The sequence below is a fragment of the Crinia signifera genome, chromosome 8 (genome assembly GCF_055691185.1).
Source record: "Crinia signifera chromosome 8, ASM5569118v1, whole genome shotgun sequence".
Lineage (NCBI taxonomy): Eukaryota > Metazoa > Chordata > Amphibia > Anura > Myobatrachidae > Crinia > Crinia signifera.
The window spans coordinates 176757171-176772693 of record NC_139224.1 but is presented as its reverse complement, the minus strand read 5'-3'; the positions used below and the strand labels follow the sequence as shown (position 1 = coordinate 176772693).

Sequence of the window (15523 nt, the reverse complement as noted above, 5' to 3'; positions counted from 1 at the left end):
CAGGGTACAGGTCAGACACATTATACAGTATATATACATGATGTACCCAGGCTGGGGTCACACCTGTACAGCGACGTCACACAGAAGCCGGGACTGCCCCAGGAAAGCAGGGACTGCAGGGTACAGGTCAGACACATTATACAGTATATATACATGATGTACCCGGGCTGGGGTCACTCCTGTACCGTGAAGTCACACAGAAGCGGGGACTGCCCCAGGAAAGCAGGGACTGCAGGGTACAGGTCAGACACATAATACAGTATATATTCATGATGTACCCAGGCTGGGGTCACACCTGTACAGCGACGTCACACAGAAGCCGGGACTGCCCCAGGAAAGCAGGGACTGCAGGGTACAGGTCAGACACATAATACAGTATATATATACATGATGTACCCAGGCTGGGGTCACACCTGTACAGCGACGTCACACAGAAGCCGGGACTGCCCCAGGAAAGCAGGGACTGCAGGGTACAGGTCAGACACATAATACAGTATATATACATGATGTACCCAGGCTGGGGTCACACCTGTACAGCGACGTCACACAGAAGCTGGGACTGCCCCAGGAAAGCAGGGACTGCAGGGTACTGGTCAGACACATAATACAGTATACATACATGATGTACCCAGGCTGGGGTCACACCTGTACAGCGACGTCACACAGAAGCCGGGACTGCCCCAGGAAAGCAGGGACTGCAGGGTACAGGTCAGACACATAATACAGTATATATACATGATGTACCCAGGCTGGGGTCACACCTGTACAGCGACGTCACACAGAAGCCGGGACTGCCCCAGGAAAGCAGGGACTGCAGGGTACAGGTCAGACACATAATACAGTATATATACATGATGTACCCAGGCTGGGGTCACACCTGTACAGTGACGTCACACAGAAGCCGGGACTGCCCCAGGAAAGCAGGGACTGCAGGGTACAGGTCAGACACATAATACAGTATATATACATGATGTACCCAGGCTGGGGTCACACCTGTACAGCGACGTCACACAGAAGCCGGGACTGCCCCAGGAAAGCAGGGACTGCAGGGTACAGGTCAGACACATTATACAGTATATATACATGATGTACCCAGGCTGGGGTCACACCTGTACAGCGACGTCACACAGAAGCCGGGACTGCCCCAGGAAAGCAGGGACTGCAGGGTACAGGTCAGACACATTATACAGTATATATACATGATGTGCCCAGGCTGGGGTCACACCTGTACAGCGACGTCACACAGAAGCCGGGACTGCCCCAGGAAAGCAGGGACTGCAGGGTACAGGTCAGACACATCATACAGTATACTGTATATACATGATGTGCCCAGGCTGGGGTCACACCTGTACAGCGACGTCACACAGAAGCCGGGACTGCCCCAGGAAAGCAGGGACCGCAGGGTACAGGTCAGACACATCATACAGTATATATACATGATGTACCCAGGCTGGCGTCACACCTGTACAGCGACGTCACACAGAAGCCGGGACTGCCCCAGGAAAGCAGGGACTGCAGGGTACAGGTCAGACACATCATACAGTATATATACATGATGTACCCAGGCTGGGGTCACACCTGTACAGCGACGTCACACAGAAGCCGGGACTGCCCCAGGAAAGCAGGGACTGCAGGGTACAGGTCAGACACATTATACAGTATATATACATGATGTACCCGGGCTGGGGTCACACCTGTACAGCGACGTCACACAGAAGCCGGGACTGCCCCAGGAAAGCAGGGACTGCAGGGTACAGGTCAGACACATTATACAGTATATATACATGATGTACCCAGGCTGGGGTCACATCTGTACAGTGACGTCACACAGAAGCCGGGACTGCCCCAGGAAAGCAGGGACTGCAGGGTACAGGTCAGACACATTATACAGTATATATACATGATGTACCCAGGCTGGGGTCACACCTGTACAGCGACGTCACACAGAAGCTGGGACTGCCCCAGGAAAGCAGGGACTGCAGGGTACAGGTCAGACACATTATACAGTATATATACATGATGTACCCAGGCTGGCGTCACACCTGTACAGCGACGTCACACAGAAGCCGGGACTGCCCCAGGAAAGCAGGGACTGCAGGGTACAGGTCAGACACATAATACAGTATATATACATGATGTACCCAGGCTGGGGTCACACCTGTACAGCGACGTCACACAGAAGCCGGGACTGCCCCAGGAAAGCAGGGACTGCAGGGTACAGGTCAGACACATAATACAGAATATATACATGATGTACCCAGGCTGGGGTCACACCTGTACAGCGACGTCACACAGAAGCCGGGACTGCCCCAGGAAAGCAGGGACTGCAGGTACAGGTCAGACACATAATACAGTATATATACATGATGTACCCAGGCTGGGGTCACACCTGTACAGTGACGTCACACAGAAGCCGGGACTGCCCCAGGAAAGCAGGGACTGCGGGGTACAGGTCAGACACATAATACAGAATATATACATGATGTACCCAGGCTGGGGTCACACCTGTACAGCGACGTCACACAGAAGCCGGGACTGCCCCAGGAAAGCAGGGACTGCAGGGTACAGGTCAGACACATAATACAGTATATATACATGATGTACCCAGGCTGGGGTCACACCTGTACAGCGACGTCACACAGAAGCCGGGACTGCCCCAGGAAAGCAGGGACTGCAGGGTACAGGTCAGACACATAATACAGTATATATACATGATGTACCCAGGCTGGGGTCACACCTGTACAGCGACGTCACACAGAAGCCGGGACTGCCCCAGGAAAGCAGGGACTGCAGTGTACAGGTCAGACACATAATACAGTATATATACATGATGTACCCAGGCTGGGGTCACACCTGTACAGCGACGTCACACAGAAGCCGGGACTGCCCCAGGAAAGCAGGGACTGCAGGGTACAGGTCAGACACATTATACAGTATATATACATGATGTACCCAGGCTGGCGTCACACCTGTACAGCGACGTCACACAGAAGCCGGGACTGCCCCAGGAAAGCAGGGACTGCAGGGTACAGGTCAGACACATTATACAGTATATATACATGATGTGCCCAGGCTGGGGTCACACCTGTACAGTGACGTCACACAGAAGCCAGGACTGCCCCAGGAAAGCAGGGACTGCAGGGTACAGGTCAGACACATTATACAGTATATATACATGATGTGCCCAGGCTGGGGTCACACCTGTACAGTGACGTCACACAGAAGCCAGGACTGCCCCAGGAAAGCAGGGACTGCAGGGTACAGGTCAGACACATAATACAGTATATATACATGATGTACCCAGGCTGGGGTCACACCTGTACAGCGACGTCACACAGAAGCCGAGACTGCCCCAGGAAAGCAGGGACTGTAGGGTACAGGTCAGACACATAATACAGTATATATACATGATGTACCCAGGCTGGGGTCACACCTGTACAGCGACGTCACACAGAAGCCGGGACTGCCCCAGGAAAGCAGGGATTGCAGGGTACAGGTCAGACACATTATACAGTATATATACATGATGTACCCAGGCTGGGGTCACACCTGTACAGCGACGTCACACAGAAGCCGGGACTGCCCCAGGAAAGCAGGGACTGCAGGGTACAGGTCAGACACATCATACAGTATATATACATGATGTACCCAGGCTGGGGTCACACCTGTACAGCGACGTCACACAGAAGCCGGGACTGCCCCAGGAAAGCAGGGACTGCAGGGTACAGGTCAGACACATAATACAGTATATATACATGATGTACCCAGGCTGGGGTCACACCTGTACAGCGACGTCACACAGAAGCCGGGACTGCCCCAGGAAAGCAGGGACTGCAGGGTACAGGTCAGACACATAATACAGTATATATACATGATGTACCCAGGCTGGGGTCACACCTGTACAGCGATGTCACACAGAAGCCGGGACTGCCCCAGGAAAGCAGGGACTGCAGGGTACAGGTCAGACACATTATACAGTATATATACATGATGTGCCCAGGCTGGGGTCACACCTGTACAGCGACGTCACACAGAAGCCGGGACTGCCCCAGGAAAGCAGGGACTGCGGGGTACAGGTCAGACACATAATACAGTATATATACATGATGTACCCGGGCTGGGGTCACACCTGGACAGCGACGTCACACAGAAGCCGGGACTGCCCCAGGAAAGCAGGGACTGCAGGGTACAGGTCAGACACATAATACAGTATACATACATGATGTACCCAGGCTGGGGTCACATCTGTACAGCGACGTCACACAGAAGCCGGGACTGCACCAGGAAAGCAGGGACTGCGGGGTACAGGTCAGACACATAATACAGTATACATACATGATGTACCCAGGCTGGGGTCACACCTGTACAGCGACGTCACACAGAAGCCGGGACTGCCCCAGGAAAGCAGGGACTGCAGGGTACAGGTCAGACACATAATACAGAATATATACATGATGTACCCAGGCTGGGGTCACACCTGTACAGCGACGTCACACAGAAGCCGGGACTGCCCCAGGAAAGCAGGGACTGCAGGGTACAGGTCAGACACATAATACAGTATATATACATGATGTTACCAGGCTGGGGTCACATCTGTACAGTGACGTCACACAGAAGCCGGGACTGCCCCAGGAAAACAGGGACTGCAGGGTACAGGTCAGACACATAATACAGTATATATACATGATGTACCCAGGCTGGGGTCACACCTGTACAGCGACGTCACACAGAAGCCGGGACTGCCCCAGGAAAGCAGGGACTGCAGGGTACAGGTCAGACACATAATACAGTATATATACATGATGTGCCCAGGCTGGGGTCACACCTGTACAGCGACGTCACACAGAAGCCGGGACTGCCCCAGGAAAGCAGGGACTGTAGGGTACAGGTCAGACACATAATACAGTATATATACATGATGTACCCAGGCTGGGGTCACACCTGTACAGCGACGTCACACAGAAGCCGGGACTGCCCCAGGAAAGCAGGGACTGCAGGGTACAGGTCAGACACATAATACAGTATATATACATGATGTACCCAGGCTGGGGTCACACCTGTACAGTGACGTCACACAGAAGCCGGGACTGCCCCAGGAAAGCAGGGACCGCAGGGTACATACAGGTCAGACACATAATACAGTATATATACATGATGTGCCCAGGCTGGGGTCACACCTGTACAGCGACATCGCACAGAAGCCGGGACTGCCCCAGGAAAGCAGGGACTGCAGGGTACAGGTCAGACACATAATACAGTATACATACATGATGTACCCAGGCTGGGGTCACACCTGTACAGTGACGTCACACAGAAGCCGGGACTGCCCCAGGAAAGCAGGGACTGCAGGGTACAGGTCAGACACATAATACAGTATATATACATGATGTACCCAGGCTGGGGTCACACCTGTACAGTGACGTCACACAGAAGCCGGGACTGCCCCAGGAAAGCAGGGACTGCAGGGTAGAGGTCAGACACATTATACAGTATATATACATGATGTGCCCAGGCTGGGGTCACACCTGTACAGCGACGTCACACAGAAGCCGGGACTGCCCCAGGAAAGCAGGGACTGCAGGGTACAGGTCAGACACATAATACAGTATATATACATGATGTACCCAGGCTGGGGTCACACCTGTACAGCGACGTCACACAGAAGCCGGGACTGCCCCAGGAAAGCAGGGACTGCAGGGTAGAGGTCAGACACATTATACAGTATATATACATGATGTGCCCAGGCTGGGGTCACACCTGTACAGCGACGTCACACAGAAGCCGGGACTGCCCCAGGAAAGCAGGGACTGCAGGGTACAGGTCAGACACATAATACAGTATATATACATGATGTACCCAGGCTGGGGTCACACCTGTACAGCGACGTCACACAGAAGCTGGGACTGCCCCAGGAAAGCAGGGACTGCAGGGTACTGGTCAGACACATAATACAGTATACATACATGATGTACCCAGGCTGGGGTCACACCTGTACAGCGACGTCACACAGAAGCCGGGACTGCCCCAGGAAAGCAGGGACTGCAGGGTACAGGTCAGACACATAATACAGTATATATACATGATGTACCCAGGCTGGGGTCACACCTGTACAGCGACGTCACACAGAAGCCGGGACTGCCCCAGGAAAGCAGGGACTGCAGGGTACAGGTCAGACACATAATACAGTATATATACATGATGTACCCAGGCTGGGGTCACACCTGTACAGTGACGTCACACAGAAGCCGGGACTGCCCCAGGAAAGCAGGGACTGCAGGGTACAGGTCAGACACATAATACAGTATATATACATGATGTACCCAGGCTGGGGTCACACCTGTACAGCGACGTCACACAGAAGCCGGGACTGCCCCAGGAAAGCAGGGACTGCAGGGTACAGGTCAGACACATTATACAGTATATATACATGATGTACCCAGGCTGGGGTCACACCTGTACAGCGACGTCACACAGAAGCCGGGACTGCCCCAGGAAAGCAGGGACTGCAGGGTACAGGTCAGACACATTATACAGTATATATACATGATGTGCCCAGGCTGGGGTCACACCTGTACAGCGACGTCACACAGAAGCCGGGACTGCCCCAGGAAAGCAGGGACTGCAGGGTACAGGTCAGACACATCATACAGTATACTGTATATACATGATGTGCCCAGGCTGGGGTCACACCTGTACAGCGACGTCACACAGAAGCCGGGACTGCCCCAGGAAAGCAGGGACCGCAGGGTACAGGTCAGACACATCATACAGTATATATACATGATGTACCCAGGCTGGCGTCACACCTGTACAGCGACGTCACACAGAAGCCGGGACTGCCCCAGGAAAGCAGGGACTGCAGGGTACAGGTCAGACACATCATACAGTATATATACATGATGTACCCAGGCTGGGGTCACACCTGTACAGCGACGTCACACAGAAGCCGGGACTGCCCCAGGAAAGCAGGGACTGCAGGGTACAGGTCAGACACATTATACAGTATATATACATGATGTACCCAGGCTGGGGTCACATCTGTACAGTGACGTCACACAGAAGCCGGGACTGCCCCAGGAAAGCAGGGACTGCAGGGTACAGGTCAGACACATTATACAGTATATATACATGATGTACCCAGGCTGGGGTCACACCTGTACAGCGACGTCACACAGAAGCTGGGACTGCCCCAGGAAAGCAGGGACTGCAGGGTACAGGTCAGACACATTATACAGTATATATACATGATGTACCCAGGCTGGCGTCACACCTGTACAGCGACGTCACACAGAAGCCGGGACTGCCCCAGGAAAGCAGGGACTGCAGGGTACAGGTCAGACACATAATACAGTATATATACATGATGTACCCAGGCTGGGGTCACACCTGTACAGCGACGTCACACAGAAGCCGGGACTGCCCCAGGAAAGCAGGGACTGCAGGGTACAGGTCAGACACATAATACAGAATATATACATGATGTACCCAGGCTGGGGTCACACCTGTACAGCGACGTCACACAGAAGCCGGGACTGCCCCAGGAAAGCAGGGACTGCAGGTACAGGTCAGACACATAATACAGTATATATACATGATGTACCCAGGCTGGGGTCACACCTGTACAGTGACGTCACACAGAAGCCGGGACTGCCCCAGGAAAGCAGGGACTGCGGGGTACAGGTCAGACACATAATACAGAATATATACATGATGTACCCAGGCTGGGGTCACACCTGTACAGCGACGTCACACAGAAGCCGGGACTGCCCCAGGAAAGCAGGGACTGCAGGGTACAGGTCAGACACATAATACAGTATATATACATGATGTACCCAGGCTGGGGTCACACCTGTACAGCGACGTCACACAGAAGCCGGGACTGCCCCAGGAAAGCAGGGACTGCAGGGTACAGGTCAGACACATAATACAGTATATATACATGATGTACCCAGGCTGGGGTCACACCTGTACAGCGACGTCACACAGAAGCCGGGACTGCCCCAGGAAAGCAGGGACTGCAGGGTACAGGTCAGACACATAATACAGTATATATACATGATGTACCCAGGCTGGGGTCACACCTGTACAGCGACGTCACACAGAAGCCGGGACTGCCCCAGGAAAGCAGGGACTGCAGGGTACAGGTCAGACACATTATACAGTATATATACATGATGTACCCAGGCTGGCGTCACACCTGTACAGCGACGTCACACAGAAGCCGGGACTGCCCCAGGAAAGCAGGGACTGCAGGGTACAGGTCAGACACATTATACAGTATATATACATGATGTGCCCAGGCTGGGGTCACACCTGTACAGTGACGTCACACAGAAGCCAGGACTGCCCCAGGAAAGCAGGGACTGCAGGGTACAGGTCAGACACATTATACAGTATATATACATGATGTGCCCAGGCTGGGGTCACACCTGTACAGTGACGTCACACAGAAGCCAGGACTGCCCCAGGAAAGCAGGGACTGCAGGGTACAGGTCAGACACATAATACAGTATATATACATGATGTACCCAGGCTGGGGTCACACCTGTACAGCGACGTCACACAGAAGCCGAGACTGCCCCAGGAAAGCAGGGACTGTAGGGTACAGGTCAGACACATCATACAGTATATATACATGATGTACCCAGGCTGGGGTCACACCTGTACAGCGACGTCACACAGAAGCCGGGACTGCCCCAGGAAAGCAGGGACTGCAGGGTACAGGTCAGACACATAATACAGTATATATACATGATGTACCCAGGCTGGGGTCACACCTGTACAGCGACGTCACACAGAAGCCGGGACTGCCCCAGGAAAGCAGGGACTGCAGGGTACAGGTCAGACACATAATACAGTATATATACATGATGTACCCAGGCTGGGGTCACACCTGTACAGCGACGTCACACAGAAGCCGGGACTGCCCCAGGAAAGCAGGGACTGCAGGGTACAGGTCAGACACATTATACAGTATATATACATGATGTGCCCAGGCTGGGGTCACACCTGTACAGCGACGTCACACAGAAGCCGGGACTGCCCCAGGAAAGCAGGGACTGCGGGGTACAGGTCAGACACATAATACAGTATATATACATGATGTACCCGGGCTGGGGTCACACCTGGACAGCGACGTCACACAGAAGCCGGGACTGCCCCAGGAAAGCAGGGACTGCGGGGTACAGGTCAGACACATAATACAGTATATATACATGATGTATCCAGGCTGGGGTCACACCTGTACAGCGACGTCACACAGAAGCCGGGACTGCCCCAGGAAAGCAGGGACTGCAGGGTACAGGTCAGACACATAATACAGTATATATACATGATGTACCCAGGCTGGGGTCACACCTGTACAGTGACGTCACACAGAAGCCGGGACTGCCTCAGGAAAGCAGGGACTGCAGGGTACATACAGGTCAGACACATAATACAGTATATATACATGATGTACCCAGGCTGGGGTCACACCTGTACAGTGACGTCACACAGAAGCCGGGACTGCCCCAGGAAAGCAGGGACTGCAGGGTACAGGTCAGACACATAATACAGTATACATACATGATGTACCCAGGCTGGGGTCACATCTGTACAGCGACGTCACACAGAAGCCGGGACTGCACCAGGAAAGCAGGGACTGCGGGGTACAGGTCAGACACATAATACAGTATACATACATGATGTACCCAGGCTGGGGTCACACCTGTACAGCGACGTCACACAGAAGCCGGGACTGCCCCAGGAAAGCAGGGACTGCAGGGTACAGGTCAGACACATAATACAGTATATATACATGATGTTACCAGGCTGGGGTCACACCTGTACAGCGACGTCACACAGAAGCCGGGACTGCCCCAGGAAAGCAGGGACTGCAGGGTACAGGTCAGACACATAATACAGTATATATACATGATGTGCCCAGGCTGGGGTCACACCTGTACAGCGACGTCACACAGAAGCCGGGACTGCCCCAGGAAAGCAGGGACTGTAGGGTACAGGTCAGACACATAATACAGTATATATACATGATGTACCCAGGCTGGGGTCACACCTGTACAGCGACGTCACACAGAAGCCGGGACTGCCCCAGGAAAGCAGGGACTGCAGGGTACAGGTCAGACACATAATACAGTATATATACATGATGTACCCAGGCTGGGGTCACACCTGTACAGTGACGTCACACAGAAGCCGGGACTGCCCCAGGAAAGCAGGGACCGCAGGGTACATACAGGTCAGACACATAATACAGTATATATACATGATGTGCCCAGGCTGGGGTCACACCTGTACAGCGACATCGCACAGAAGCCGGGACTGCCCCAGGAAAGCAGGGACTGCAGGGTACAGGTCAGACACATAATACAGTATACATACATGATGTACCCAGGCTGGGGTCACACCTGTACAGTGACGTCACACAGAAGCCGGGACTGCCCCAGGAAAGCAGGGACTGCAGGGTACAGGTCAGACACATAATACAGTATATATACATGATGTACCCAGGCTGGGGTCACACCTGTACAGTGACGTCACACAGAAGCCGGGACTGCCCCAGGAAAGCAGGGACTGCAGGGTAGAGGTCAGACACATTATACAGTATATATACATGATGTGCCCAGGCTGGGGTCACACCTGTACAGCGACGTCACACAGAAGCCGGGACTGCCCCAGGAAAGCAGGGACTGCAGGGTACAGGTCAGACACATAATACAGTATATATACATGATGTACCCAGGCTGGGGTCACACCTGTACAGCGACGTCACACAGAAGCCGGGACTGCCCCAGGAAAGCAGGGACTGCAGGGTACAGGTCAGACACATAATACAGTATATATACATGATGTACCCAGGCTGGGGTCACACCTGTACAGCGACGTCACACAGAAGCCGGGACTGCCCCAGGAAAGCAGGGACTGCAGGGTACAGGTCAGACACATTATACAGTATATATACATGATGTACCCAGGCTGGGGTCACACCTGTACAGCGACGTCACACAGAAGCCGGGACTGCCCCAGGAAAGCAGGGACTGCGGGGTACAGGTCAGACACATAATACAGTATATATACATGATGTATCCAGGCTGGGGTCACACCTGTACAGCGACGTCACACAGAAGCCGGGACTGCCCCAGGAAAGCAGGGACTGTAGGGTACAGGTCAGACACATTATACAGTATATATACATGATGTGCCCAGGCTGGGGTCACACCTGTACAGCGACGTCACACAGAAGCCGGGACTGCCCCAGGAAAGCAGGGACTGCAGGGTACAGGTCAGACACATAATACAGTATATATACATGATGTGCCCAGGCTGGGGTCACACCTGTACAGCGACATCACACAGAAGCCGGGACTGCCCCAGGAAAGCAGGGACTGCAGGGTACAGGTCAGACACATAATACAGTATATATACATGATGTACCCAGGCTGGGGTCACACCTGTACAGCGACGTCACACAGAAGCCGGGACTGCCCCAGGAAAGCAGGGACTGCAGGGTACAGGTCAGACACATAATACAGTATTTATACATGGTGTACCCAGGCTGGGGTCACACCTGTACAGTGACGTCACACAGAAGCCGGGACTGCCCCAGGAAAGCAGGGACTGCAGGGTACAGGTCAGACACATAATACAGTATTTATACATGATGTACCCAGGCTGGGGTCACACCTGTACAGCGACGTCACACAGAAGCCGGGACTGCCCCAGGAAAGCAGGGACTGCAGGGTACAGGTCAGACACATAATACAGTATTTATACATGGTGTACCCAGGCTGGGGTCACACCTGTACAGTGACATCACACAGAAGCCGGGACTGCCCCAGGAAAGCAGGGACTGCAGGGTACAGGTCAGACACATAATACAGTATATATACATGATGTACCCAGGCTGGGGGAGGGCACACCTGCAGTGACGTCACATAGGTGCCCCCGCCCACCCCCTACACCTGTCCCTGTTACTAGGGGCCCACTCCCTGTTGCTAGGTACCGTTGTTTGCGTTCCAAGCTGGGAGCCGCGGACCGTACCATCTGTGTGTCGGTGAGGGGGGTGTAACGCCCCGCAAGTCACCGGAGACCGGCGACCGGATCATCCCCACGATACCAGGCCGGGGTTCCCAGGGACAGTCACCGGTCAGGCGCGCGTCACACCCGCGGGTCACCCTCACGTGACCACATCCCCCCCTCTCCCGGGCGCAGTGGTGCAGTCCCGGATTGCAGTGAGCTCCGCTGTCCGGAGGGATAACGCAGGGCAGGCAGAGTGTCAGCTCCGGGGACCAGGAACCTCCATCCCTTCTCCTCTGTCTGTCCGAGGTCTGGCGGGTGAGTGAGGGAGTGAGAGCCCCCTGGCCCTCAGCTGGGGGAGGATGAGGAGGATGGTGGCTGCATGAATCAGCATCAGGGGAGGGAGGGGGCATATAGTGTATTATATATATATATATATATATATATATATATATATATATATATATATATATATCCATCCCAACTGCACCCATGTATCTGTCGCTGCTGTGCTTATACTATTCCAGATTGTGTGTCTTTGTGTGACATTGTATCACTACCAATCTGTGTGTGTGTGTCTGTATTACTATCACTCTGTGTGACTTTGTGTCTCCTTCACTCTGTGTGTGTGTATGTGTGTCTCTTACTGTCAGTATGTCTGTGTGTGTGTGTAGTGAATATACACTTGTGTGTTAAGGTGTTTCTTAGTATTAGTATCACCCTGAGTGTGTGTGTGTGTGTGTATGTATGTATGTATGTATGTATGTCTCTGCATTACTGTCATTATATGTATATATCTGTCTATATGATTGGCATTGTGTGTGTGTGTAGTGCGTGTATGTGTGTGTCTGTGTATGTGTGTATGTATAACTGTCACACTGAGTTTATAAACAGTATGTATGTGTGTCTTTGCATTAATGTAATTGTGTGTAGAGTGTGTCCTTGTTGGATTGCCTGTGTGTATAGTGCGTATATGTGTGTGTCTATGTGTGTGTGTATGTATGGCTATCACTCTGAGTGTATATACAGTATCACACCGAGGGCCAGATTCTGTAAGCTTCAAATGTGATACAATGGAGAGTGATAAAAAGCCAGCCAATCAGCTCCTACCGGCCATGTCACAGGCTGTGTTTGAAAAATGTCAGACAGGAGCTGATTGGCTGGCTGTTTATTACTCTGCATTTTATCACTTAGAGAATCTGGCCCTGAATGTGAATGTTGATGAGCTTTCAGTTTTTCTTTTGCAATGAATAATTCATACCTGGATATTGGTATATACTGGGGATGTGTATATATATATATATATACTGTATATAGATGTGTATAGATGTACTGTAATAGATGTGTATAGATGTACTGGTTATAGATGTGTATAGATGTAATAAATATAGATGTTTATAGATGTACTGTATATAATACCTGTCCTGTATCTTTTACTCTTCCACATACCTGTCCCGCATCATTTACACCTCTACACACCTGTCCCACATCATTTACACCTCTACATACCTGTCCCACATCATTTACACCTCTACATACCTGTCCTACATCATTTACACCTCTACACACCTGTCCTACATCATTTACACTTCTACATACCTGTCCCACATCATTTACACCTCTACACACCTGTCCCACATCATTTACACCTCTACATACCTGTCCCACATCATTTACACCTCTATATACCTGTCCCACATCATTTACACCTTTACATACGTGTCCTACATCATTTACACCTCTACACACCTGTCCCACATAATTTACACCTCTACATACCTGTCCCACATCATTTACACCTCTACATACCTGTCCCACATCATTTACTCCTCTACATACCTGTCCCACATCATTTACACCTCTACATACCTGTCCCACATCACTAACACCTCTACATACCTGTCCCACATCACTAACACCTCTACATACCTGTCCCACATCATTTACACCTCTACACACCTGTCCCACATCATTTACACCTCTACATACCTGCCCCACATCATTTACACCTCTACATACCTGTCCCACATCATTTACACCTCTACAAACCTGTCCCCACATCATTTACACCTCTACATACCTGTCCCACATCACGTACACCTCTACATACCTGTCCTACATCATTTACACCTCTACATACCTGTCCTACATTATTTACACCTCTACGTACATGTCCTACATCATTTACACCTCTACGTACATGTCCTACATCACTTACACCTCTACATACCTGTCCCACATAATTTACACCTCTACGTACCTGTCCTACATCATTTACACCTCTACGTACCTGTCCTACATCATTTACACCTCTACATACCTGTCCTACATCATTTACAACTCTACATACCTGTCCTACATCATTTACACCTCTACACACCTGTCCTACATCATTTACACCATTACGTACCTGTCCCACATTATTTACACCTCTACGTACCTGTCCCACATTATTTACACCTCTACATACCTGTCCCACATCATTTACACCTCTACATACCTGTCCCACATCATTTACACCTCTACATACCTGTCCCACATCATTTCCCCCTTTACGTACCTGTCCCACATCACGTACACCTCTACATACCTGTCCTACATCATTTACACCTCTACATACCTGTCCTGCATCATATACACCTCTACGTACCTGTCCTACATCATTCACACCTTTACGTAACCTAATCTAATTCTCAGCCATAAGAACGACTCGCCAACTTGCACCTCATCGGGTTGATCCCTAGGGCTGAATCCTGTCCCTGTATTTATTCTATACAATCTTCCTCCATGATAGAATGGTGCAGAGGTACCGCAGCGGTGTACAGCACAGAAGGCGTGGTACATGGGGACTGTTAAGGCCCATACACACTGGGCGACTTTCAGCTGAGAGCCAGTGGCGTAACTAATAAATTTGCGCCCCCCGCCGAAAATGCAGGGGGGCGCCCCCCTAGGGTAAACAAATCCCCCCCCCACCTGTGCTGCCATTCAGTGTGTAGGGGAGCCGGGGAGCGTGGAGGGGAGCCGGGGTGCGGGGGGTGTTGTGCGGCGGCAGGGGGGGTTGGTTTACCTCCTGCCGCATCCGACCGTGTGCGCCTGGTCCCGGTTCTCCCGGCTGCTGCTGCTAGTACTGAGAAGTGACACTTGGAAAATGGCTGCCCCCATACAGCAGACGAAAAACTGTCTGCAATATGGGGGCAGCCATTTTCCTTTTCCATTTTCTTTTTGTATTAGCAGCGCTGGCTGCAGCAGTAGCCGGGAGAGCTGGGACCCGGCACAGGCGCAGTCATCAGCAGAAATTGGCAGTGAGTAACTAATAATAGTCCCGCAGCCCCCTTGGCGCCCCTCAGCGCCTCCCCGCCACCGCGGGGGCTGCGGGCGTATAGTTACGCCACTGCTGAGAGCACCTTGGTTTTGCCGTGTATTTACCTGTTTACACATTTTGCTAGAATAAAAAGCTCTGTGACAGCTCTGCTACCAGGGATTTGAGTGTTATCCCTACAGTATA

General features: G+C 51.9%; 1 protein-coding gene across 6 annotated transcripts in view; it reads left to right on the top strand.

The window, feature by feature from the left end:
* The first annotated feature begins 11986 nt into the window (after positions 1-11986).
* The window catches only part of TTLL7 (tubulin tyrosine ligase like 7), a 191450-nt gene continuing 187913 nt past the window's right edge, over positions 11987-15523 (top strand). For 4 of the 6 annotated variants that reach the window (XM_083157857.1, XM_083157854.1, XM_083157856.1 and 1 more), the window contains exon 1: positions 11987-12336. The gene's annotated coding sequence lies outside the window, so the exon portion shown is untranslated. The remainder of the gene's footprint in view (positions 12337-15523) is intronic. The other 2 variants (XM_083157852.1, XM_083157851.1) reach the window with 1 other exon arrangement.